Source organism: Leuciscus leuciscus (genome assembly GCF_965113295.1).
Source record: "Leuciscus leuciscus genome assembly, chromosome: 4".
Taxonomy (NCBI): domain Eukaryota; kingdom Metazoa; phylum Chordata; class Actinopteri; order Cypriniformes; family Leuciscidae; genus Leuciscus; species Leuciscus leuciscus.
Genome location: NC_138728.1, coordinates 30,455,843 through 30,482,593, shown reverse-complemented (window position 1 = coordinate 30,482,593; position 26,751 = coordinate 30,455,843). Strand labels below are relative to the sequence as shown.

Here is a 26,751-nt window from a genome sequence, read left to right as displayed (position 1 = left end):
CTGTAGCTTTAAATACTAATGAGGAGGAGAAAGGCGGCGCAAGGTGGAGGGTGGGTGTGGCCTTGACCATCTTGCGCAACGGTAACGTGGCGTGCATGTTTACGTTGGATATAGCAATGGCACGAAGACACGCAGTCTTTCAAGCATTTCAGTTTGAAGAAGTTGCAACTCAGCGGCTCCAGCAGGACGTTTCCGAATGGTTAGTTTAAAATATTATGTCTGGATACGGTACTTTATTCGGATGGTTTACAGTTATTATCATGTAGCTAACGCTAACCTACTGTTGCCTTTTCATGAGAGATCTGTAATGTCTGTATTTATCTTATTACAATTACATCAAGCTCTGCGATCTTGAAATGCGGATATCGCGCGCGCCATATAACCAACAGGAAAACGGTTATCCAAATAACAAAGACGTGTACAACACTCGCGTTACAGTGTGTGTATTCACACACATAAACTGCATAGCTAATGTTACAGCCACATTCTACGTGTAAAATCTAGGTAACCATAAACAGTAAAGCAACACACTTATATATCATTAGTTGACTTACTTGTTCGAGGTGTGTAGCTGAGCCAAAGAGAGTGATCCAGACTTTAGTTTCAGACGTTCAGCAAGCCCAGCTCTGTATTGACCCTTCGGTGTTCATTTGTACATCCAATTATTGAAAAATTGTTATGCTTCGCTCGCTCAAAAGCCATGATATCTCTCGTGGACAAACTAAAATCGCGCGCGCGTTCCTACTTCCTAGCGCATTTTCTCATGGGCGGAAAATATTCTCTGGCCGGGCAAAGCAGAGACAGGGGAGGTAACATTTCCTCCTTATGACGTCATAAGGAGGAGATTCAAGATCAGCGCGTATGAGCCTCCATTTTCTCAAAGGCAGAGAAATATAGCAAAAGCTCGATTTACACCGATTGAAATTTTTAGAAACTTGGGGACCATATACAGGCTAGGGGAACTCATATTAATGTTAAAAAACCTCAGAAAGTGAAAATTTCATGTCATGGGACCTTTAAGTGCATGTGTCTTTAAATGACAATGAGCTTTGCTCACCCCGCCCCTCTGTTCTGTGCGTACACAGTTTGTAACACAATAACCATAACGAGTTGTTCATTATAAACGTGGGATTATGAATTATATTGAGAACGTCGTACATAGAAAACATGCCGTAATGTACCCTGAGTGTAAACAGCCATATTCATCGTGAAGCGTGCAGCAAGCGATTTGCAAAGATTAATATAAATATTAATATAAAGGTTAATAAAACGTTACACTCACTTCAGTTCTTCTGGAGGTGCAGCAGGAACACGAATAGTTGGTACCGATCCTTTTTTTCAGGAGCAGCTTCTTAGCAAAACCAGCTTTACTGACCCTCGTTTGTAAAGCAGTCTGGTGTGTGAAATGATTCGCGCAAACATGAAAGCATTGACGTTGATCGTGGGGAATATTCCCTTCGAAAAAAAAATCTCACCCACTGCGTCTTCAGCGGTTCGGATTTAGGAACATCAAAATGATGCTGTGTTCATTATTACACCGAAGAACAGAACACCACAATCGCTTAGACGCCATTCTGCTCATAGACAGTGCTCCAGCGTATCAACAATGACCGCGCCGGTCCGCGCGGACTATGACTACGAGCGAGGGCGGGTCTGTGTTGAAACGCTGCTGTCAATCAACAATTGTGGGAGGGGCGTCCGACCGTGTGACGTCACTAGGTCGAACGGCTTGATTTGAGAGGGGGGGGAAACATATAAGAAGATAAAAAAAAAAACACTGGATGGATTTTTATCATTTTATGATGGTTGTGTACAGGCACTGCCAACACACATTTCAGTACAATCAACTTGTAAAAGTGCATGTACCATTATATGACCCCTGGCGTCTTTGCTGGTCATAAAGGAACTGCAAAGTGTTCCAGGTTGGTCTCTGAGGTCATTTCTGGGCAGACAGGAAGTTCATAAACAACCTCTGAGGTCGTGTCGAGGCAGACAAGCAGATCTTGAACAACCTCTGCGGTCGTGTCGGTGTAAACAGGTAGTTCGGGAATGACCTCTGTGGTTGTCGAGGTAGACAGAAAGTTCATGGATGACCTCCGAGGTCATATCAGGGCAAACAGGAAACACGGGAACAACCTCTGTGGTCATATCTGGGCAGGCAGAGAATTCTTTAAAGACCGCCAATGTCATATCTAAGCAGACAGAGTTCATCGGTCGTAACATGGCAGACAGGGAGCTCTGGGGCTGAAGCTGGCTCTGGAGCACACTAATGGGCTGAAGCGGGTTCACAGGCTGAAGAGCAGTATACGGCCCAAACACACACAATGGCTGCCGCCACTGCAGAGATCACCAAGGACAGAGGAACAACCTCTGGGTCAGATAGCGCAGAAACCAGCGGACTAGAGAGTACTGAGGCCAGAGGGTTAGATGGGGTCTCAGGGAAGCCAACTTCCAATGCCTAGTAATCGCCTTGGTAGCTTCAAATTAAACATTCATGATGGCTGGAAATACTGACATGGCGTCCATGGTGGCCGGAGACTCTGGCGTGGTGCCCATAACGTGACGAGTCTCTGCCGCTCCAGCCATGACGATTGGGGACTCTGGCATAACGGGTACAGAGTGAATGTCGTGCTCCTCCTCCACAACAGCCATAGTCAATGCGAAGCCACTTAGCTGAGGGAGGAAGAGAGGGAAGCCACACACTTAACCCTCTACTGCAGGGGTGCCCAATCCTGCTCCTGCCGATCGACTGTCCTGCACAGTTCATCTCCAACCCTAATCAAACACACCTGCCTTTAATTTTCAAGTGATCCTGAAGACCATAATTGGTTGCTTCAGGTTTGTTTGATTAGGGTTGGAGATGAACTGTGCAGGACAGTCGATCGGCAGGAGCAGGATTGGGCACCCCTGCTCTACTGCATAGCGTTGGCAACGGAAACCTTTCTTAAGCCACATTTCCAGTACATGTTTCTTTAAATAATTGCAACCAATCAAAATGGTCAAATGATTATTATGGAACGGTCCAATAAGGTGTGGGAGTCACTATCAAGCATCATTTGAAGGCGGGACTTCCTTTTCTGACAGGTGGTCACAGGAGCACATGGTTTGAGAAGAAGGTAAGATTATTTGCTTTAGTAATCTTATTTAACATGACATGAACTGTAAATAAAAAATATATATGTGTGCATGAATGTGTAGAGAAGCCATTTGGACAGAAGGACAGAAAGGAGCTATTTGTAAGAATCATACCCAACAATGGATTTTGTAGTGAGGACAGTGAGCTTGAGGGAAGTGACAGTAATGAAGAATGGACCCCAGAGGCAGAAAATAACATGTTTAAAGCCCTATCTTATATTCAGTAAATTCTGAATAAAAGACTTTTTCAAATCTTATATACAGTAACTCCTGAAGGAAATAGGATTTCAGAAAGCAAAGATATTGGAGGAAAGGAAGGCAATTCTATCAATGTCACAATTTGCAATTCAGTCAACCATAAATGTTCTCTTTTTCAAGGTGATGAAGTAAACAATAATGAGAGAAGTGAAGAAGAAAATGAATCTGAGAATGATGATGGTGTGAGGATGTCCCTCAGCAACCAAGGTGGAAAACCAGCCATGATTCTAGTTTCCCTGCATACCCTGATTGGCAAGGCAGCCTTCCACAAGCTGATGACATCTTATCTCCTTATCAATACTTTAAAACGGGGTCTCCAGTGTTTTTAAAAACAAAACTACCACTGTTTGATGTGTGTATATGGACTGACAAAAACGTTTTAGTCAAATGAATTACTTGTTACTTATTACTTGTTAAGACGTACTGTATCTGAAGTGGCCAAATGCCATAATGAAATATTTGAAACACATTTTCAATTGAAAAGACTGCCAGTTCCCTCTTGATTTTCCTAATAAATGTTGAGACAATATTACATTTTTCTCTGTGATTTACTACCTATACTGCATATTGTTGCCCTGGGGCAACAAAATAAAATCGGCTAAGGGGAGGTTGATTGTAAATTTTTATTTATTTTGTTAATCTGTTATCTTAAATCTTCCAGAAAATAAGATTAAATATTTTTTTTTAAGTGCAAAAACATAATTCATGCATTAGAGGAGTGGTTCTCAATGGGGGCGTTCAGAGAACAACGGGGGGCGTTGGAAGCAAGATTTTTGAAAGGGGGGCGTTCAGGTGTTAATGGTGTTCACGAGTTTAAATACATCAACGCAAATTTTTGTTCATTTACTTTTATTCATTTTAAGCATTTAGTCATTTATTTGTAATAAACACTTTAAGTGGGCTTTTTAAAAAGTGTTAGGACTATGTTAAATTATGTTGTAAAACATATGCACTGAGTGTGATGTCATAATGTGTGTGCACGCTATGAGAGTGCACACACTATGCAGCATAACTATGCTGTGCGTGAAAGAATACGTCAACAGCGAAAAAAAAAAAAAAACTTCCTCCACAGCCGCTCTACTCCTGACCGCAAGTCCACTTTCAGTGTTGTAGAGCGGCACTAGGCAGGTTTTTTGTGTTCATTTCTATTCCATTACAATTGAAAGCAGTATCAGTAATGTCAAAAATATGATGTGCAGTCAAGTTCGGGTGTGTGTATATGCTGTTTAAATGAGTGTTCTCACCGATATACTTGTTGTGATTCTTCTTCTAGTTTAATAAGACATGTAGCCTATATGTATCGTTACTTTTGCAACGACTCTATTATTTTTCCAGTCATCAAGCACTGACTAGAATCCAGCGCTGACAAGAATCAGCATTCACATGCTCAAAAATGTGTTTCGCCCTGACAATGACCGTCCTTTATTTTTCAGTGCGTTTGTTTTACAATATATGGCTATTACTGTCATGGGATTAATATTATAACTATTATTATGTAGTAGTGTAATGTAGACAGACACAACTAAAAGAGGTTTGAATTGTTCTTTGTTTAATTTGCAGACTGAATATGGGTTGGAGCTTTTAATTTTGAACTCTCAAAGTGCACCAGATTGATGAATTTAACATTAAAATGCACACAATTTTCTTAAGGTGGTGCATGCACCCACACCTCCCTAGAAGGAACGAGGTCCACCCACCACAGATTTACCAAAAATCCTGTGAGAAACACTGGTATTGCTATGCCAATGCAGTTTATAGCTTGTTTTTTGGATGAATCACTGTGGAGAATAGTTTGATTGTATTAATAAATGACAATTTTGTACTTATTTCATCTGTTAACTCTCACTCGTTCCTGCTCGCTCATTAGTTAGGGGGTGGGGGGTGGTCAGGGACCTGGATATTGGATAGGGGGCGCTGGCCCAAAAAAGGTTGAGAACCACTGCATTAGAGGGTTAAGACATTTATAGGCCTCACAACCCCTTTACTCAATGTGAGAGGGCTTCTAGTCACTGAGATAAAAACAACTCCTTATATGGTACTCAGTTATCTGCAGCTGTGACAATGTTCCAAGGCTGTGTTTAGCCTGTTCAAGGCTAAACACAAAATATGTTTATCACAGATAGCTGGTTTCCTTTATGTTTGACAAAAATGTCTTATATGGTTTGCTACTTGCTAACATTTTCCACTACACTCCCCCTTTTGATTACATATAATCATACAAAAAAATTTAAGTTTATACATTTCTCAATCCATACATTATCATTTAAATTCACTAGGATTTAATACATACCATCATTATCACCCAAATTGGACCCATTTATGATGATGAATAATACTTTATTCCCCCCTTTAGGGAAATTCATCCACTTCTCCTAAAATACTTTACCCTGACTTAATGGATTCAGTTTAGCTATAAAATATCCTACATAGTAAAACCTTTACCACCTAAATGTAGCTTCAACTTTTATAAAGAAAATGGACCCAAATTTCAGATCAGAAAAGAAAAACTTTTGCTTTCATTGTTTAACGAAAGTTAGCATTGTTAATTATTTGAAAGGTACTCCCCACCATGCTTGTGATATGCCACATACTGCACAAGAAATAAAATAAATAAGAAGTTCATTTGTTTTTAGATTTTTATTGAAATAGAAAAATTATAAAACTGCACCTGTTTTGTTTTGTAAAAAAAAAAAAGAAAAGAATGTAGAGAAAAGAAAAACAAGAATTTAGCATAATCTCTGCGTTTGTTATTCATAGAAGATACTGCAGCCATATCACCCTGTAGCCCAAGACTTGCTGCCCACTGAAGCTAAGCAGGGCTGAGCCTGGTTAGTACCTGGATGGGAGACCTCCTGAGAAAACAAGGTTGCTGCTGGAGGAGGTGCCAATATGGCTGCCGTCGCATCATCCAGGTGGTGTTGCACATTGGTGGTGGATAAGGAGATTCTCCCTTCTATGTAAAGCGATTTGAGCTCAGAGAAAAGAGCTATATAAATGTAATGAATTATTATGTGTGACCCATGTCTCAATCCCCAATGCTTTCACAGGTCCTTAAAAAAACATTACAAAAGGCAAGTTTCCATCCAAGGATTTTTTTGCCAAAAAAAACGTTTAGTGCATCAAAATCTTTCAATTGAATGTCAATACTTCAAATGTCGCGAAAAACTAGTTTGGAAACACTTTTTGTCGAGAAAAAGGGCTTTAACGCCAATAAATGTTGTGTCATATGACAGAATTCGCATATAGTATGCAGCGTTGGTGACTTTACTCCCGTTAAAGGACGGTTTCTCTGCAGTTCAAAGTAGCATTAAATCTATTATATTCATATTAAATTGTATGTGAAATTATTTATTTCTTTTGGTAAGAATAAGATGTGATACCTCTCAAACAACATTCATCCTTATTTTTGTAGCCTAATTTTTTCTGTTTTTTTTTTTTACAATCTAATAAAAGTTCATCAGAAAATAATAGCTACAACTGCACTCGTTTCTGAATATTGTTTGATGATCAAGTATTGATCTAAACAGTCTTTATAACAAAGTACAAAAAACATGACACTTGTTAATAAAAAATAATTTTATGTATACAATGTAATAATATATAATAAAGTTTTGCTTCAAATAAATGAGGAAAATATAGCGCCTTGAAAATATCTGCATCAAAATAAAAATCGGGCATCTGTCACATAAAGGAAGGCTGTTATAGTTTTCAAAGCTGACAAAAAGAAAGGTAAAATACACGTTCCTTCTGTACATGAATAAATAAAATGTATGTCATAAAATCATGATTCCATGGTCAGAAGCTGGCTACTTGACAAATGAAAATCACAAACATGGCACTTGTTAATAAAATAATTTTTATAAAGTTTATTAATATGTAATGCATCTGATATAATTTTATCTCAAACAAATTAGGAAACTAAAGTGGGTTGAATCCAAAAAGCTCTAAACGAATTTTAGAATTAAGACAGCAGCTCTATAAACCATTTAAAACAGTTAAATATCTGAATCTGAAAAAAAAACTGGATGTTTTTGTTCGATTTGATGTTATTGGACTCTGAAACCAGGACGAATAATTATTTCTTTTTTTTAATCTGAATGTGTTCTCGGCTACGTCAAACCGGCTTTGACTGCATGGCAAGAGTTACGTTAAAGATTGTTGCTATGTGACTACCATTACTACCAATCATCTTGATAAAACCAAAATTTTTGCATGCAGGACAAAAAAAGCTGCCCTGTGTCCAAACCCATAAGATTTGTCACATAAATGCAGTAACATGCAGTCCTGTCAGACAAGCTGTCCCACTTCGCTGTGATCTTCTGATTTCCTAATTTAATAATAGACTCATTATTTTATGAAAATAGTAAGCAGTAAACTAGTGAATTCCAATTGTCTCATTACTCTCAGCATTTTACAAATATTTGGGATGTGAAAGATACAATTACAAATTTCGCAATCTTCTTTTAATGCATATTCACTTTGTCAATAACAAAAGGTAAAAAGTGGATGGAAACTTGGCTATAGATGCACAAAGCTGGAAAAGGCTTACAGAAGCATTGCTAAAGATCTGGGCATCCATGAATTCACTTTCTACAAATGTAGTAAGTTCTGGGCTGTTGAATACTCAATAGAGGCTTTCGCACCGGAGGAACCATTTCATAGTTACTAGAACTATTGGCGATTTTAGTTCTAGGAACTCCTTTTGGAGGAACTAATTTCTACTTCAGAGTAGGGTCTAAACCAGCACTATAGGAACTACCAGTAACGTTAGTGTTCGCTGATTGGCCGAACACACACAAAACACCAGCACCCGCCATTTTTTAAAAAGGCTGTGAAAACACACAGATTATAGCCTATATATTTACTCCAGAAACTAACTCTACGAACATGGAAAACAGTGATAGATGGACCTCTTAACCTTTACACTGAGGAGAAAATCTAACGCGACTTTGAGGGGACCAAGCCAAACATGATTATGTATTTCTGCACAGCAACACTGGACATCTACCACACGACATATGCTACTAACTTTTCATTACTGTCTACTTTCGATGTATACCATTTCTATCTAATAACGTATTAGACAGGACTTTTAGACAGATCGTAAACTAATGAACACGGAGAATGCGAGCACTGTGTTCAGGCTGGTGTTCAGTGCCGTCAAAAACAAGGTCCGCCGCTCCATCAAAATATAAGTCACAACAACAAGCGTGGCTTACGTCACTTCAGAGTTCCTACTGGCGGTGCGAATGCAACTAGGAAAACGTTCCTAAGGGAACCTTTAGTTCTCAGGGAACCACCCTCGTGGCTAGTTCCTAGAACTACCCGGTGCGAAAGCCCTTTATGTATTCAATCCAGATATTTTCAAAGCGTTCACAAACGTATTTTCCACATAAATAAAAATAGTCTCACATCAGACTTGTCTAGAGTGTCGTCGGTGTAATAAAAAATCTTTTGCCATCACAATTAAATTGTCTGTGAAGGTGATTTTTGAAAGTGCTCCTTTTTCTGCACTTTCTTTTCAGAATGAGTTTGCAAATGACATTTCAGTTCTGCTCGATATGTGAAACTCTTCTCACACTGAAGACACATGAAAGGCTTCTCTCCAGTGTGAGATCTTATGTGCGTCTTAAGGCTTTGTTTAACAGTGAAACTCTTTCCACACTGAGGACAGGTGAAAGGCTTCTCTCCAGTGTGAACTTTCACGTGAACATTAAGGTTTGATTTGTTTGAGCAAGTTTTTCCACAATGATGACACATAAAAGGGTTTTCTCCAGTGTGAGTTTTTACATGATTCTTAAGGTGATTGCTGTCTTTGAAACTCATTCCACACTGATGACAAATAAAACAATCCCCTCTTGAGTGAATCCTCCTGTGGGAATTAAGGGCGACTCTTTGTCTGAAACTCTTTCCACACTGATCACAATTGAAAGGCCTCTCTCCAGTGTGAATCCTCATATGGGATTTAATTGTTGCTATATGTGAAAAACACTTTCCACATTGAGGGCATGTGAAAGGCTTCTCTCCAGTGTGAATTCTCATATGGATTTTAAGGCTTGCTTTTCTAATGAAAAATTTTCCACACTCTTGGCAGGTGAAAAGGTTCTCTCCAGTGTGAACTCTCATGTGGGCTTTAAGTCTGTATTTTTGAGTAAAACTTTTTTCGCACTGTTGGCAGGGGAAAGGGTCCTCTACATCGTGAACTCTCTTATGTTTATTAAGGTTTCCTTTTTCAGCAAAACTTTTTCCACACTGTAGGCAGGAGAAAGGCTTCTCTCCAGTGTGAATTCTCATGTGGACTTTTAGGTTTACATGTTGATTGAAACTCTTTCCACATTCTTGGCAGGTGAAATTACTTCTAGCTCTCGAATTTTGTGAGGAAGTATTTTCAGTCTGTGAGCAACTAAAAGATTTTTTTCCAGTTATGAAATTAGGATTTTTATACTGATCTTTCTCTTCCTTTTCATTCAGTTCTTGACTCTCTTCATTCAGGGCCATCAGGTCTAGGGTGAAAAAAGACAAATGAATGTGTTTAATGGCTCAAAGCAACAGACATCAAAACATTTAGACATTTAAAGCATTAAAACCAACAGAAAGCAACCAAACCTACAATATGTATGCTAAATCCTATACCAACTAAGCTACCAGAAGAGGTGTTATCTGAAATCTCAGAACGACTTTATATACACATATACCTCTGAATCAAATAAAATCGTATCATGTTTTACACTGTTTTACATGTTTTGAGGTATATATAAATACTGAATCACTGGCTATTAGAATCAATGTTGGATTGTATCATGTGATTTACACCTCTAAATTGAATCTATGCCCCCCTTGGTGCCGGCCCTGTGCTTATGTCACGGTTAAAGCAGTTCCTGTTTCCTCTAAAATGTTTTAAAAAAGTTTTTTTGTGCTCAATGTAATTTATTTGATATGATGTAAGTTCTATATTGCATTGTGGATACCTTATATCTGTAATTTGAGTGAAAATAACAAATCATTCAAATATAAATAAGAGTTTTAGTGCAAACAAGCCATTAGATTGCAAAATAATATACCGAATGTAATAATAACTAACACCGCATGCTTGCTAGATAGCCATGGAAGAATACATTTGACGTAATCTTCTTTTTCAGAACCCTAAACCGAGTGCAACATTGGGAGACTTGGATTCTTGGGTCCTAAACAACATACTTGGCTGGCTGAATTTTTTTTTTACTCAAAAGAGCATCTAAAAGATACGGAGCCCCCGAGGGGACCTTTGCAAAAAAAAACAGACTTTCACGTGCTCACAAGAAAGTTTCGCATGCACAAGAGAAAACTATCGCATGCTCATGCGTTACAATTTCCAGTTTGCGTTATAGTGTCATTACTACAAATGTGGGAAAAGGGATGAGATGAGAGTATATGGATACAATTGGATGCATAAAAGCCACTATTAGACAAGCCTGCAACCTTCAGCCAAAAAAAGGAAAGGAGACCAGAGTCTGTTTTTGTTTTTTTAATGGATATCTGTGGAGATGGAGAAGAGGCTTCACAGAACCGTTTTTGTGAGGAAATAGCTTATTTAATGAATCGACTGCCTGTCCACTAATCTTCAACACGTTTTGCGCTAAACAATACTTTTGTTGGGAATGATAGGCTATGTAGATTTTACTATGATAATGCAAAGAAGGGAATGTCGTGACAGGAAGGATCCATTTGCGACATTACCATAGTATTTAATAGTAGCCTAATATTGAGTGATATTGTATATGGTCTAAAAAAGAAAGTATAAAATACAGATGTTTTCTTTCTTTCACTTTCAGGTTTTACCAGTTATGATAAGACTTGAATTGTAACTGATGTATGCATATGACACTGATATTATGCATTTTAATGAATAAAGACAACATGAATTTAATTATAAATATTTGTATGTTGTTTAATTAAAATAAAACATTAAGTTTTGTGTCAACTGCTGTGTGCTTAATGATGATGATATAATGCTTAGTCATGAATGATGGTATACAAATATTTGTAATGAATTAAATATGTATTAAATTACAATTACATTTTTAGTGTAATCTTAAATGTAGTTTTTTTGTGGCCTGCAATGATTTGTACTTTGCTTTACTGTAGGAAAAAAAGCATGAATATCTCTGTTAGCTGCACAGTCCAAAAACAGTGCAGTCCTACTGTACCTTTACTAGCGATATAACACCAAATTTATTCACAAGACCAACGCGCTAATATTCCACAAGAAACTGACTGTCATAAAACTTTGAACTGCGTGCACTGACGTCACTGCCATTACATATAGGCTGAGGTGCCTTGTTTATTTGTTTATTTGTTTATTTAAAAGGATCCCCATTAGCTGACGCCAAGACGACAGCTAGTCTTCCTGGGGTCCAAACAATACATACAAAACCCAATAATTACAATCACAATTACTTCCAAATATATCATATATAAATACACATAAAAGAACAAGAAAAAAATAACAATACAAAAAGTACTAATTAAAATAATAATAAAATAATGAAAAACAACATAGCACATGATACAACCTCGCTCAACCCATCCAGACGATATTATGATGTTGAAAACAAATACAGTCTTAGTCTTTTTTTAAAACCAGTTTTTCCCTTGATTTCACGAACCCCAACTGGAAGATTGTTCCAAAACACAATTGACCTATAAAACACGGTCCTCTTCATAGAATCAGATTTAGGTAGGGGTAAAGAAATCGGTCGACTATTCGCCCCTCTTGTGTAATGTGAATGCATATCTGAATAGTAAATTATATTATCATAAAGAAATTTAGGAGTCCTAGTGTTAATAATTCTATGAAAGTATGTGTGGATATATTGTGTGATCCATGTAAGCAGAACGCTTTCTCCGATGGTAAGAGACACCCTCTCATTAGAGCTAGATTCTCTGCCCGAGCCCGAACTTGACCCTCGGGCCGGGTCGGGCCGATATTTCCCGCCACTATCCTCTGGCTGGGCCGGGCCAGGCCCTTGATCAAGCATTTGTGTTACAAAATGCAACACGTCACGTGTCATCTGCAGCATTTCATCCACTCGGGGCCCGGGATAATAGGCTTTAAAAATATTTATTTTGTTTAAAAAATATTCTATATTCTAAAACCTTGTTGAATTATATTAGAGTAGTAGCCTAGGCCTACTCCTCCTAGGCCATCCAAAGTTCATTCTTGTTCATTTTCTGTGTTCCTCATTGTTCACTTTTTTTTTCAAAGAATGTTTCTTCATTCGGATCCATTTGCGATCCATTCCATTCTGAATAAACAAACAACGCAGTTTACATGCTTCATCCTTGTTGCATTATTCATTAAGATAATAGGCCTAATTAATAAATGTACGCACAATTATCCGTGAACTTGATAAATGTTGCAGATATGCACAAACAAATGCCTTTCAACTTATGTGTGCAAAATTCAGAATTAAATGAATGTGCATGCAGCAATTTGTACAAATAGAGAGTCTGTAGGCCTACTATACGTGTTGTAGCCATTAAATAAGCGCATTTAGTTTCATATTTGTTAAAATATTATAATGTTATTTTTTTCCATCTATGTTGAATATGAAAAGTTAACAGCACGAGTAAGATAGGATGCGCAATATATCGAGAGACATGGAGTGGGTCAGACATGATTTTGACCACATCATTAAGTTTTGTTTTGTAGAAAACCTTTCTTTAAAGTGAATTTCGTTTGGTATAAATTGTATCTTAATTTTAATAAATTTTTCATCAACCAATTGCCTGTATTTAATAAATAAGAAGTAAATATAGCAGATAATATAATCATAGAGGCGCCGGCGCACCGCGATCACTTGCATTGCATTGCATTGCACGTGAACTGGAGCGCATCTCATGATAAATTAACCAAAACTCAGTGTATGCCTCACAGACATGAGAAATACATCTGAAGAAAGCTTGAAATGTCTTTAAACGAAACAATTCAAAACGAAAAGAAATAGGCTACTCTCTGATTATGTAATCCATGATGTGGGACCTGATATTCATTTATGTTATATTCATGCTTTTTTTCCTACAGTAAAGCACAGTCCACAAACAATCTCAAATGCAAACTCCCTATAATAAGACAAATCTCTGGAGGCATGCTCCAAGCACACTCTCATCTCATCCCTTTTCCCACATTTGTAGTAATGACACTATAACGCAAACTGGAAATTGTAACGCGTGAGCACGCGATAGTTTTCTCGTGCTCAAGCAAAAGTTTCTCGTGAGCACGCAATAGTTTCTCGTGAGCACGCGAAAGTCTGTATTTTTGTTTTGTTGCAAAGGTCCCCTCAGGGGCTCCGTAAAAAGAATTCCATTTACTTTTCTTTATTTTTTTATTTCAAAGTTGATAAAGAATTGATAAATGTTTGGTAAATGAGATCTCTGATTGTAGTCATTTTATTCCTTAAAGCAGGGGTCGGCATGTAACTTTGGCCGCGGGCCAATATTTTTTTTAGCCAGTAGATGGCGGGCCAGCTACACAGAGTTGGCCTATGGATACAAATTAAATATTCTTATATAGGCCTATAATCGCGGAATATGATGGGTCCTTCACCGTCCGTGGACCATTCGTTCAATCGTTTTTTCAAATTAAAACCAAAAATAAAAAGATGAAAAACGACTTGTTTTTTCATTATTTATTTCCTGAACTAAAATGAAAAAACTAATAACGACGGGTTTTCTGATTTTCTGATTGTGCTCAGATCAAAAATAGAAAAAAATGATTACTGGATTAGACAAATTTTTATTTTGATTTTTAATTTTTAATTTAACACCTTAGGCATATATCAAGGAAATATCAAGGAAAATACAGACCAAGTAGGCTACTCAACAGTATTTTAAGCGGTTGCTGAATAGAACCTATTTCCATAATCTCACATTCAAATATCTCTAACGAAAAGAAGGAGATTAAGTTGCCTATAATACATTTACATTTACATTTATTCATTTAGCTGACGCTTCTATCCAAAGCGACTTACAATTGCTATATATGTCAGAGGTCGCACGCCTCTGGAGCAACTAGGGGTTAAGTGTCTTGCTCAGGGACACATTGGTGTCTCACAGTGGATTCGAACTCGGGTCTCTCACACCAAAGGCATGTGTCTTATCCATTGCGCCACCACCCCTATAATATATAGGGGTAATAATAATTATAAATGCTATACAAAAAACTGTTCGTGTCAATATTAGGCTATTTTAACATTGTAGCCTACTGTCAGCAGAGAAAAAAAATGCCACAGAAAAGAATTATGAAATATGAATAACATAAATTAAATAGGACAAAGCCTATCACTCAAATTTCTAAGCAACATAAACGAAAATCATATTGCCCTACTGACAAATGAAGCAGGCTATTTTCTGCCGAACTATTTCAAACATCCTTGCAAAAAAAGAATGTTGTTGACTGACAATGGTTTCCAAACAGCTCCTCAGAGATAGGTGTACAGGTGGTCAGAATTAAGTGCGGATACGCTGTCAAAAGATGTCGGGAGTGGGCTATTGTCAGTCAGACCGCCCGCTCCGTCCAAAGTACACCAGAGTTCTGACCGCTAACGTCTTTTGACGCGCGAATGGATACAAAGTGGTCAAGCGTATAACTAGACGCGGCAGGCGCGAATTTGACGCGCTATTCGCGTCCGGTGTGAACGCACCGTTATACTTTAAAATGTAATCCCGCGCCGCATGATTCCCTAAGGGCGTTTCACACAGTGAGTATGCGGCGGTGAAATCGCCGCGCGACTATGGCTTTTCTCAAGTAGTGGAAGAGTTTTGTGCAGCATTTAGGACTACCAAAATAATCCGGCGGGCCAGAAAATATTGCTGGCGGGCCAGTTTTGGCCCGCGGGCCGCCAGTTGTCATTCCCTGCCTTAAAGTCATTTATACATTATTTTGTTATACAGTATCTGTACGAACCCTGGTTTGAGCTAAATTCTGCCGTTCCTCTGGATTTGAGGAACCCTGTTCAACCACTGATGGTTACCAAACAGAAAAGATTGGATTCTAAAGTTAGAATCTTTCTAAAATTTGTAGGCCAAAACCTGGAAATGAGTTACCATTTTAGCACTTCCATTTCCATCGTACCAAAGTTAAAGGTGCATTGCGCAAGTCTCTGAGTTTTTGCAGAACTATGCCCCCTCTGGCGGCAAGCGAAACTGCAACAACAAAAGTTTTCCTTTTTTTTTTTATCTTACGTGGAGTTTGCGTTGGTGTTTGAAATGAACTACAAGCCGGTCTCTTAGAATCCATCTTCTACGGAGAATGGCGGCGAATACACAAACCTGCCAGACATAAGCCCCGTTCACACTGCCAGCGACACGCAGCGACAAAGCGACATGATCCCATTCATTTCAATGGAGCGCTGGCGACTTCCGGCGACAGTGACCGTTGGCGACAGAATGTGGGCGTGTCAAGCGACACGAGACGCGCGACAAAAGTTCAGAAATTTCAACTTTATGCAAATGAGAAGCGATTTTCGCGAGCGACAACCAATAGGAAAGAAGACTTTCAGAGGAGCTCAGCTCACGTCACCGTCTCGAGTGCAGGCAAGACAGAAGAGTTCGAGGGCGATTTCACTGTTTTATATGATTTGACTGTAACCACATACATGGATATAATAAAATGATGCATGGAAAAGAAACTGTCGACAGTCTCAGTGAGTTTAATTCACACATTTAGTTCGAGTGTTGTAATTATGATGCAAGTTTAGCACTGCTGCAGATCATTTTACAGTTTCCCCTGCATTATGTTGACTATTAGGGACAAGAAAATTGATTATTTGTCAAATTCGAATGACGTTTTAGTAATTTATGACAGTATGAGTTAATCTGTTGATTGATCGATCGTTAATCCAGTAGGCTAAATTATTTAATCCACTGAACACTGCTGTGGTAATATAAAAACACTCTCCCAACAGCATACTGTTTCTTTTGAGCCTAAATCCTAGTCAAATTAAAATGATATAGTTGTATATATCACTTGTGATGGTATTTTGTATAGATATGGCCAGACGTGCCGTCTACCAGTCATATTAGAGCGACAGCACTATGAACGCCCACAAGCGACTTCACAGTACAGAGACTAGCGACATACAGCGACAAAATCGCTGGCAGTGTGAACGGGGCTATAGCCAGGTGAGCGTGCCGTGAACGCGCTTGACGTCACGCCCAGTCTCAAATTCTGACCCGAATCCCTCTTATTTATTTTACTGTACAGGATTATAGAGACAATCGCAGTGATCAGAGAAGGGCTCATTCAGCCCATCAGGCAATTGTTTAAGCATGTATGGGTTAGAAAACGGGTATTTTTAACATGAAAAGTTGCGCAATGCACCTTTAATGGGTTTTTGTTTATATGACTGAAAAAAGCTGTGGTAACACAAGCTCAAGATATCTTAAAATACATAAAATACATCAGTATTACCCCGGAAAGGTTGTTGGAAACTTAGTGATGGTTGAAGTCGTTGGACCGTGGTGTAGTTCGTTTATAGCCCACCTTTAGCTTTTTACTTCTGGCGACTGTATTTAGGCTTCAAATTTCATAAAAGTCGTGTTCATCTGTGATTCTTAATGGACAAAACGTGCAAGTATCATAAACTTTTGTTGATCACAGAGGTTTTTGTCGAGGGAACCAGTTTGATGCAAACTGCCGGTCGGCCTACAAATGTACCTTTTACCTGCACCACTCTATAGAGCTAATCATTTAAACCACACACCACTGACCATTTATCTGCTCTGCCCAGAATATAAGTTTCATGCGATTACTTTTCGTCATGGTAACAGTTCAGTAGTAGTATTCAGATATTTTAGTCAGGTATCATTTCAAAGTCATAATTTTGGCATCGTAACAACATTAATGTAAAAAGTATGATTTTGTTAAATACTGATGCATAATTAAAGGCATACTCCACTTTAAAATGAAAATTCTGTCATCATATACTCACCCTCATGTTGTTTCAAACCTGTATGAATTTCTTTCTTCTGCTGAACAAAAAGTAAGATATTTAGAAGAATGTCAGTAACCAGACCGTTTCTGGTACCATTGACTTCCATAGTAGGAAAAAATATATACTATCTAAGTCAATGTTACCAGAAACTGTCTAGTTACTGACATTCTTCTAAATATCTTACTTTCTGTTCAGCAGAAGAAAGAAATTCATACAGGTTTGAAACAACATGAGGGTGAGTATATGATGACAGAATTTTCATTTTAAAGTGGAGTATCCCTTTAAGAAATGAATGGTTTTCATTAAAGTAATTGTGTTTAAAGACACACAAATACTAATTTTGTTTAGGCTGCTACCATATTTTTCCAACTTGAATGAGTGAATGTATGTTCCCAACTTGGAGTAAGGAGCTTCTCAAGTGCACTTGAAGCAAGGTGTTTAGCTGGTCATGTGATCTCAACATGCCTCAACATTATTATTCCAAAGAGCTCAAAAATATTATTAATGAGGATCAAATGACTGAGTTCCGCTTTGAGAATGAAACCAACCTGTGTGTTTCTCTGTATCTTCTTGTTTCACTCTGAATGTATCTTCAATCTTCCTTTCGTCACTCTTCTCTTTAATAATCACCATCATTGTTTGTTCCTCAGTATCTTCTTGTTTTACTCTGAATCTTTCTTCAATCTTCATGTCTTCACTCTCCTCTTTAATAAAAGCCATCTTTATAGTGTGTCACGTGGACCTCAGTCGCTTCACCAGATTTTCTTTTTGTGTGTTTGGACAACCTGTCATGATTAAGATGAGAATAAATAACAGAAAGAAAAATAAATCCAAACGAAATCTCTGGATGTGTCTCAATCAGCTCTAGTTCAGTAGTCAGTGCACTGGCAAGAAAAAACACGCAAACAAGCCCTTCAAATTATTAAAAGAACACAAATTATAGACACTTATGGTGTTATGATTTATAATAGCTACATAATGGTGTTAAATAATGTTTCATAGATTACACGTTAATCAAAACATTTGCTAATTGTGTTTGTGTTCTTGTTGTATTTCTGTTTTGACCAGCAGGTCTCGTCTGAATGCGGCGATTCGAATCACTGAATCATTTTGCGTAGTAATTGATTCAGTTGACTCCTGAGTTTCAAAAAGATCCGTTTCTCCATCTCTACTTGTCAGTGATCGAATTCGTGTTCATGATTATTCATTCATATTCATTCACTATGTAAGAGGCGAAATGAGACGCACCTTTTCTGTTTCTCACGTGTGGATGCGCTATAATCACGAAACAATAACGTTCATAAATGTTAAATAACGCATTTAAAATTTACATTCAATAATTAAACATTAGTTTAAAAATATTAAACTATAAAACTATCTGAACGGTTTTTAAATAAACATTTTAAATACATACCTTTCTCCAGCCGAATCTCAGACGCAGGAGCGCGGCGCAGCTTTGTGACGTCACATCACCCCTACAAAATAAAAGTCCTGTTCACGCGCTAAACTCAGATATGTGTATAGGAAATTCACATACAAATAATACAACATATATCAGAGGCATTCGGAGTTGAATTATTGGTGAAATATATATTTAAATGCATGTTGGTTGATAATGTGCTGAGAATAACTACCAATTAAAAACCCTTTGAACCTCATATATGAGATTCTGTCTAAATGGCTAAACACTAGTGTTTGTATGCAGAAACCATTTATACAAGTGATCAGGAACTTTTTTCAGTAACAAACTAATTTTTGTTCAAAGCAAATTTTTTTTTGAGAACTTAATTTTTTACTATTTTACAGTAAACAAGGGTTGTCAATACAATGAAACCTTTATTAGGGCCACAGACAAAAAACAAACAAACAAACAAAAATAAATATTCAACAATCAATAGGTAACAGTTTGCAATTTAAATGTTAATTTAAGGTCTGCCATCACAACGCAGTAATTTCCATACACATAGTTGATCACAATTTGTGGGCTTCTGCTTGTCCACTAGCCTTTTGAGGTCTGATGAACACAGGTTCTCTATAGCAGGGTTTCCCAACCACGATCCACGTTCTAGTTTTCAGACGTATTGCTGTTTTTTTCTTTCCCTGTGTGGGGATGTATTCAGATTCGTGATCTGTAAATTTAGTAAATTCTTTCGCTTCCTTCTTTCGTTAAGAGTCCTCATTTTTACTTTTGTCCCTATAGTGTTTATAGTGTTCATTTAGTTTCTTTATTGTGGCAGTTGAGTGGTCCTTTTTCTGAAAATATTGTATATACTTAATAGGGGTTATGTGCAACTTCTGTATTCACATTTCACATTTAGATATTTAAATAGAATGAAACGCCAATAATAAAGTGAACTGTTAGTTTAGCTGATTACCTTAAAAGTCCATAGATATCGGTGTCAGTTCATACTGCTGTTAACACTTTCTCTGACAAGTGGATGCCATGAGACCAGGGTTCCGGTTTGGTCATGAAATGTTTGACTTATACCCTATACTGACGCGGTAGGGGTCAATATAGGGTATAAGGGTATAACAATGTACAGTATAGGGTATAACAATGGTTGTGTGCCATTTTGTTTTTTGTATATATCTTTTCTCTTGTGTTTGATTTAGCCAGGGAGTTAGGTGACACCACTGTTTTTTTTTTTTTGTTTTTTTTTACAGGGTTTATTATTCAGTGTCCGTTTTGTATTGTTTCTGCCTTGCCCAACCTTGAAGACTTTTCTTTATTTTTGATGAAACTGAAAGAAAAAGAAACGCTTCAGAATGCAGTTTCCCTTTTTTCACCAGCAGAAAAAAATGTATAGCCTAAAACATTTAACTTGCAATATTGTTACATCCAAGGTTCACCCTTAATTGGTCATATTCAAGACGTACCCCCGGGATTGGCGGACTGGAGTGGAGCGTCCTTTGAAATATGCTGTGGATGGTGATGTGGAAGAGATGATTTTGTTGGCGTGTTGTACTGAGAGTATTACAGTGGTGTTTTTTTGTGATCAGTGATCTGTAAATTTTGTATATTCTTTCACTTGCTAATAATAATAATAATACTAATAATACTACTAATAATTTAAGCATATTCTTCACATTCTTTCAGCTTAAATTCAAATCAACTCAAACTCAACTTCAAATCAAATTTCATGCATAACCCTTTCAATTCTTCTCAAAATATCTTACATTGGGTGTCTTTGCCAAACTCTTTTGGAAAAATAATATACCATGGTATTTCATGACACTTGCCACTAGATGGTCTTATAGCTCTATATAGAGTAAATGAGCCATTTCCCATGGGTCCTAAAGTCAGTTCTTTTCGGTATGCATTCAGATACACATGTAGACATTATGAAATACATTTTTTTGGTAAAGTTTTAGCATTTTTAGTTTGAAATTTGAGCATTTTTAGTTTTTTCTATGTGTACTGAAGCATTTCTCGCATTCCATTCATTCCTTTGGGGGTCAAATTGAACTGCGAGGGAAGGATTTGTTACTGTTTTAAATTTCAACCACAAAACTCTTCTAAGTCCATTTTTTTTCTGTGTGTATTCATAGTTAAACAATTTTTTTTCTTTTTTTTTTTACAAAATTAATTTCAGCCCAAAATGACCCGAGTCAAGTCAAGTCACATTTATTTATATAGCGCTTTTTACAATACAGATTGTTTTAAAGCAGCTTTACAGAGATAACAGGAAAATAATGCAAAAAAGTTTGTTTCCAGAAGAAAATACAGTCACAGTCCAGCTTAAGTAAATTCAATGATGTTTCATTTTTGTTTTAAAAAAGTTATTATATATATATATATATATATATATATATATATATATATTGCTTAAGTAAATTCAATGATGTTTCATTTTTGTTTTAAAAAAGTTATTATATATATATATATATATATATATATATATATATATATATATATATATATATAGCCGCTCTGGAGTAAACCGTGATGTCATCGTCCAGCTCAGTTCAGTTCTTGTATAATAGTGTCAATGAAGGCAGATCAATATTATTTAATGTGGTCATGTCTAGGCGCAGGTCCACCATCTGATCTGGATCCGGCTGATTACAGTGAACCTCGGAATAAGCAGAAAGACTAACATTAGCATAGATGCCATTCTTCTTATGATGTAACGAGTACATCGGGTGTTATAGGAAGTGTTCCCTGTTCCGGCTGACCTAATTTATGCAGCCTAATAATCATTTAACTGATTTGAATAATAGGAATGTATCATTGTCGATGTGTATGCCAGGTTATAGAGATGTGTTTTTAGTCTAGATTTAAACTGACCGAGTGTATCTGCATCCCGGACAATGTTAGGAAGACTGTTCCAGAGTTTAGGTGCTAAATAGGAGAAGGATCTACCGCCAGCAGTCGATTTTTGATACTCTAGGTATTATCAACTGGCCAGAGTTTTGAGATTGCAATAGACGTGAAGGACTATGAGGGTTAAATGCAGTTGCCAAAAAGAAGAGTGATGTTGCTGGAACTGGATGAGGGCCACCACCAGCACCCTTTACACCTGCAGAGAAGCTGGCCTTGGAGCTGAACAAGGGGAGGCCAATCATTGAGGGAATAGAAGGGGGAACATCTGAATCCATGCAGTATCTTTTTGCATATTCTTGACCAACTCTTTGCTCTAACATGTTTTGTGTCATAGTGATGGCAAATTCTGTGTGCTTGTTGGAGCCACCAGACATCTTGTTGAACCCTTTGAGAATATGAGACTTTAAACGTAACTTATCTTGTAAATAGTTGTAAAAAGTACTGTAAGTAAAAATGTATAGAACAATGTTACGTGTCGGAACGCATGTTCTGTGTTTCATATTGTTCAGAGTGTTTGCCCATGTGTGGTGCCTTTTCTTTCTCTCTCTCTCGCTCTCTTTCTGTCGCTCGACGCTCATTTGAGTGTAACAGGTGCAGCTGTTTTAATGGGCGGGGCTGCGAGTCAACGCGTGGATATAAGCAGTGTGGAACGCTTACTCGTTGAGTTCTCCCTCCTGCGTCCTTGTGTGATAGAGCGCGTGTGTGCACAAGCTTTTACCAAAACTGTGGTATGTTGTCTAGCCGGTTGGCGAGTTGTGTCTCCAATCATGTGTAAGCTCCTTGTGAGCGGTTCGAATTGTTAGCGGTATAGGCCGGTAACTGTAGTAGCTTAGTGTGCAATTTTCATTGAGACTGTGAGAGGTTGGAGGCCCTTTTATTTTATACTATTTTCTCCTGTTTATTGGTCAGCAGGGAGGTAAGAATTGTATCTTTGTTTGTTATTTAATTCCAGGAAAGACGACCTAAAATTAGTTAGAAAACCCCTTTTGTTTGTTGTTTTGGCCGACTATACCTCAACCTAAGTTACTAATTTACCTTTCTTTTGAAAGAAAATCTTACCCCTATGTAAAATAAAAAATTTACTATCTGACTACTTGTGTTGTTATAGTATTTGTGGGAGCAGGAGACGGAACTCCGGGCGACACCTATTTCGGGTGTCGCTCTCTGTGTTTGTGCGTGTGGCGCGTAATAACAATTTATTTTGTATAAAATGTACAAATTAATTGACATGACAAAAATAAATGTACAGAATAATTTATTTATTACATTTACAAGTTATAACTTGCATTACAAAAATAAACAATACACAGAAATATTTTTTCAAACAAAACATACAAACAATGTATACGATTGTTTCATTTACAAATATTAATTCACATAACCAAAAGTTTATTTCTCTACCAATCTGTCAAGAAGAGAAAACAATCTGTCCATTCTCTCCCTGCTCTGTCTCTCTGAAACTTCATGTCCTTCCTAAATATATCAATCAGCTCATCCTCTCGGTCTCGTTTCTCTTGGCTGGTGCTGCTGTTTCTCGTTCTATCATTTGCGGTCCGGGAAAAGAAGGATGATAGGAGGGTTGCCAGGTCTGTAGAACAAAAGTAGCCCAAAAAGCCCATCGGCTCTTCTCCATCGGGCGGCCGAATTCTCCAAACCAGCGGAAAAAAAATGTTTACCCGCGTCAACAACTTAAAAGTAGCCCAATTCCGTGGGAAAAACCTTGGACTTGGCAACACTGACGGTAGGCCGCATTAGAAGGATCCTTCGACTTGGGACAGCCTTCGTCGCACCGCTGTGACGCAATCGGCCTTCGGAGGATGCAGCCCCTGAATTGGGACACAGCTAGTATGTCACTTTCATGGAGGAGCTGAACTGAAAGTTTGGATTGAGTTTGGGTTGCAGGGTGAAACAGGTGGCACTTTATGAGGGGGAGTTTCACCATTAAATGGACACAGAGTCTACATTAAAGGAAGAGGAGTTGTCAGCTTTGCTGTCCAGTCGGGCGATGATTGGGCCGTTTTTGGATTTCAGGAGTGAACCTGTTTTTTTTGTTTTGCTTGTTTAACAGGGACAATACACTAAGCATTGATACACACAGACAACCGATGCCGTGTACATAGGGCATATAGTATAAAACTAATTTGCAGCCCTTAGCCCTGGTTAGGCTTTTACAAAAAACAAAACATCCAAAATAAAAAACAAACACCATCATCACAAGGAACAAAACAAATGCAAATACACCCCATAAGAAAGTTTACCATGATAAACTATAATACATACCATGGTATACCATAGTAGTACCATGGTACCTTACATATAACCATGGTACATACTATACAGTACATTCTGCCATACCTCAGATACAGTAAGTATTACCACATTTCCTCAAATATAACAATGGAATCATGATAATTACTCCCATGCCCCATGTGTAACAAGTGGATTGTTAGTTTTCCTGTCATGTTCCCAAGGGGACAGATTTGAGTGACGCACGGACGGATTTGAGTGACGTACAGACAGAGAGCTAGGCTATGACACTTGTAATGCTGTTATGCACATGTGATAAATAAAGTAAGCAATGATACTGCTTTAATCGTTCATTCTGTATAGTTTGATAAAACAGAACAGTATGAAACATGGTGGCAGCGGTCGTGAATTCAGCCGAAGTTAGTACCGAGCCGTGAAGAGTGAAAAGTGCCGCTAGCTTGTTGTAGTTAGCCTAGCCCGCGAGCTCGAGCAAGGGACTACCCAGTGTTTACGGAGCCGAAGCCGGAGCAGAAAAGAGCGCCAGATGTCGCGATGGATGGTCTCAAGCCGCCTCCAATACTTTGTTTGGATTCAGCCAACTTAGCGAAAACTTGGAAAAGTTGGAAGGAGGAGTTTACGCTGTATACGGACCTCACTATGCCCGATGCAGAGGAGACAACTAAAGTTAAGTTGTTTAATTACCTCCTCGGAGAGAGAGGGAGGGAACTTTTAGAAACGCTGACAAGCGGTGATACATCTACGAGGAGGACAGTGAGTACAATGATGACGCAGTTTGATAAACATTGCAATCCGCAACTGAATGAGACTGTTGAGCGATATAAGTTTTTTGTTAGAGACCAAGGACAAGACGAAAATATTGACAGATATGTCACAGATTTGAGAGTATTGGCCAGCACATGCAATTTTGGTGACATCAAGGACTCACTAATAAGAGACCGCATTGTGTGTGGTACACAGAGCCCTGCTATGAGGGAAAGACTGTTAAGGGAAGAAAACTTAACGCTGGATAAGTGCATGCAAATATGCAGAGCAGATGAACTGTCAAAAGAGAACAGCAAAACCATACAAGGTAAAACGGTGGAAGAAATACACGCAATGAAGAAGAATCCAAGAAGAGACAAAAAGGAGGAGATTAACTGTAACTTTTGTGGCAACACACATGAGAAAAATAAACACAAATGTCCAGCCTATGGAAAGAAGTGTAAGAAGTGTGGAAAAGAGAACCACTTTGCTGCAAAATGCAAGTCCAAGTTTGAGAAAAACAAGAAAGGCAGACCGGTACACACAATTTCAGAGTCAAGTGAATCGTGTGAGGACATCATGACAATAACAGACATCAGAGAAAACCAAGAGACAATAAATCAAGTGAAAGAAACACACAGCAAAAGTCAACATCTCTTCGCAGGTATGTTGTTGGACAAAAAGCTAGTTAACTTTCAGATAGACTGTGGTGCTACTTGTAATGTTATCCCAATGCAACTGCTGAACCCAAGTATACAATTGGATCACACAGAGAAAGTACTTGTCATGTACAACAAAAGCAGATTACGCCCACTTGGAAAATGTAAAGTCAAACTCCGAAATCCGAGAAATGATAAATTATACAGAGTTTCAAGTGGTGGAAAAGGAGGACAGGATCCCGCTACTGGGAAGAAAGGCTAGTGAAGCCATGAAGTTGATCACAGTGCAGTATGAGAACACACTGGCGATTGACAGTATAGTGAAAACACAATGTACAGACAAAACGACTGACAACAGTGTGCAGCTGACAAATATGGAGAAAATAAAGACAGAGTTCGGAGATGTTTTCACAGGCGTTGGCTGCCTAGAAGGCGAGTACAACATTGAAATAAACAAAAGTGTACCACCAGTAAAACTGCCTAAACGCAGAGTGCCTGTTGCAATGATGACCCCACTTAAATAAGAACTAAAGAATCTTGAAAGCCAAGAAATCATTGCACCTGTGGAGCGTAGCACTGACTGGATAAGCAGTATGGTGTCAGTGACAAAACCAAATGGAAAGCCAAGGATCTGTATAGACCCCAAACCACTGAATAGAGCACTGAAAAGGAGCCATTTTCCTCTTCCGACCATTGATGATGTCCTGCCAGGACTCTCAAAATCCAAGGTATTCACTGTTTGTGATGTGAAGCATGGATTTTGGCACGTCAAGCTGGACGAAGAGTCCAGTTACCTCACCACGTTTGCAACCCCATTCGGACGGTATCGTTGGCTCAGGATACCAATAGGTATAAGCCCAGCTCCGGAGGTCTTCCAAAGGAAACTCATGCAAGCACTAGAGGGCTTACCGGGTTTGTATATCATTGCGGATGATATACTGATCACGGGGAGGGTGACACACAAGAGGAAGCAGACAAGGATCATGAGAAAAACTTGAGATGTTTTCTAATGAGGTGCAGACAAAGAGACATTAAACTCAATGCAGACAAGTTTAAACTGAGGAGAGAGTCTGTACCCTACATTGGACACTTGCTGACAGCAGAAGGCCTCCGCATTGACCTGGAGAAAGTGCGGGCAGTGCGGGAGTTGCCGAGACCTACAGATGTTAAGGGGGTACAGAGACTTGTAGGTATGCTGAACTACCTTTCAAAGTTTTGTGATCATCTTTCTGATGACTGTGAAGTCTTGAGACAACTTACACAAAAGGACAACATGTGGGAATGGACTGAGGTGCAAGAGACAGCTTTTAAAAAATTGAAAGACAAAATAACAAACGCACCACTGCTTAAGTACTATGACCAAAATGAGGAGTTAACCCTGCAATGTGATGCC

At 38.3% G+C, this 26,751-nt stretch overlaps 1 long non-coding RNA gene across 2 annotated transcripts; it reads right to left on the bottom strand.

The window, feature by feature from the left end:
- Positions 1 to 6,968: 6,968 nt before the first annotated feature.
- Positions 6,969 to 18,835, bottom strand: LOC309497705. 2 transcript variants are annotated; one of them, XR_014205665.1, is made up of 4 exons: positions 18,781 to 18,825; positions 18,615 to 18,641; positions 17,915 to 18,151; positions 6,969 to 9,896 (listed from the first exon to the last, which is right to left on the bottom strand). It is a non-coding gene; the product is annotated as an uncharacterized lncRNA (long non-coding RNA). The 2 variants fall into 2 exon arrangements; XR_014205664.1 differs by lacking the exon at positions 18,615 to 18,641 and having other exon boundaries at positions 18,781 to 18,835.
- Positions 18,836 to 26,751: the final 7,916 nt, after the last annotated feature.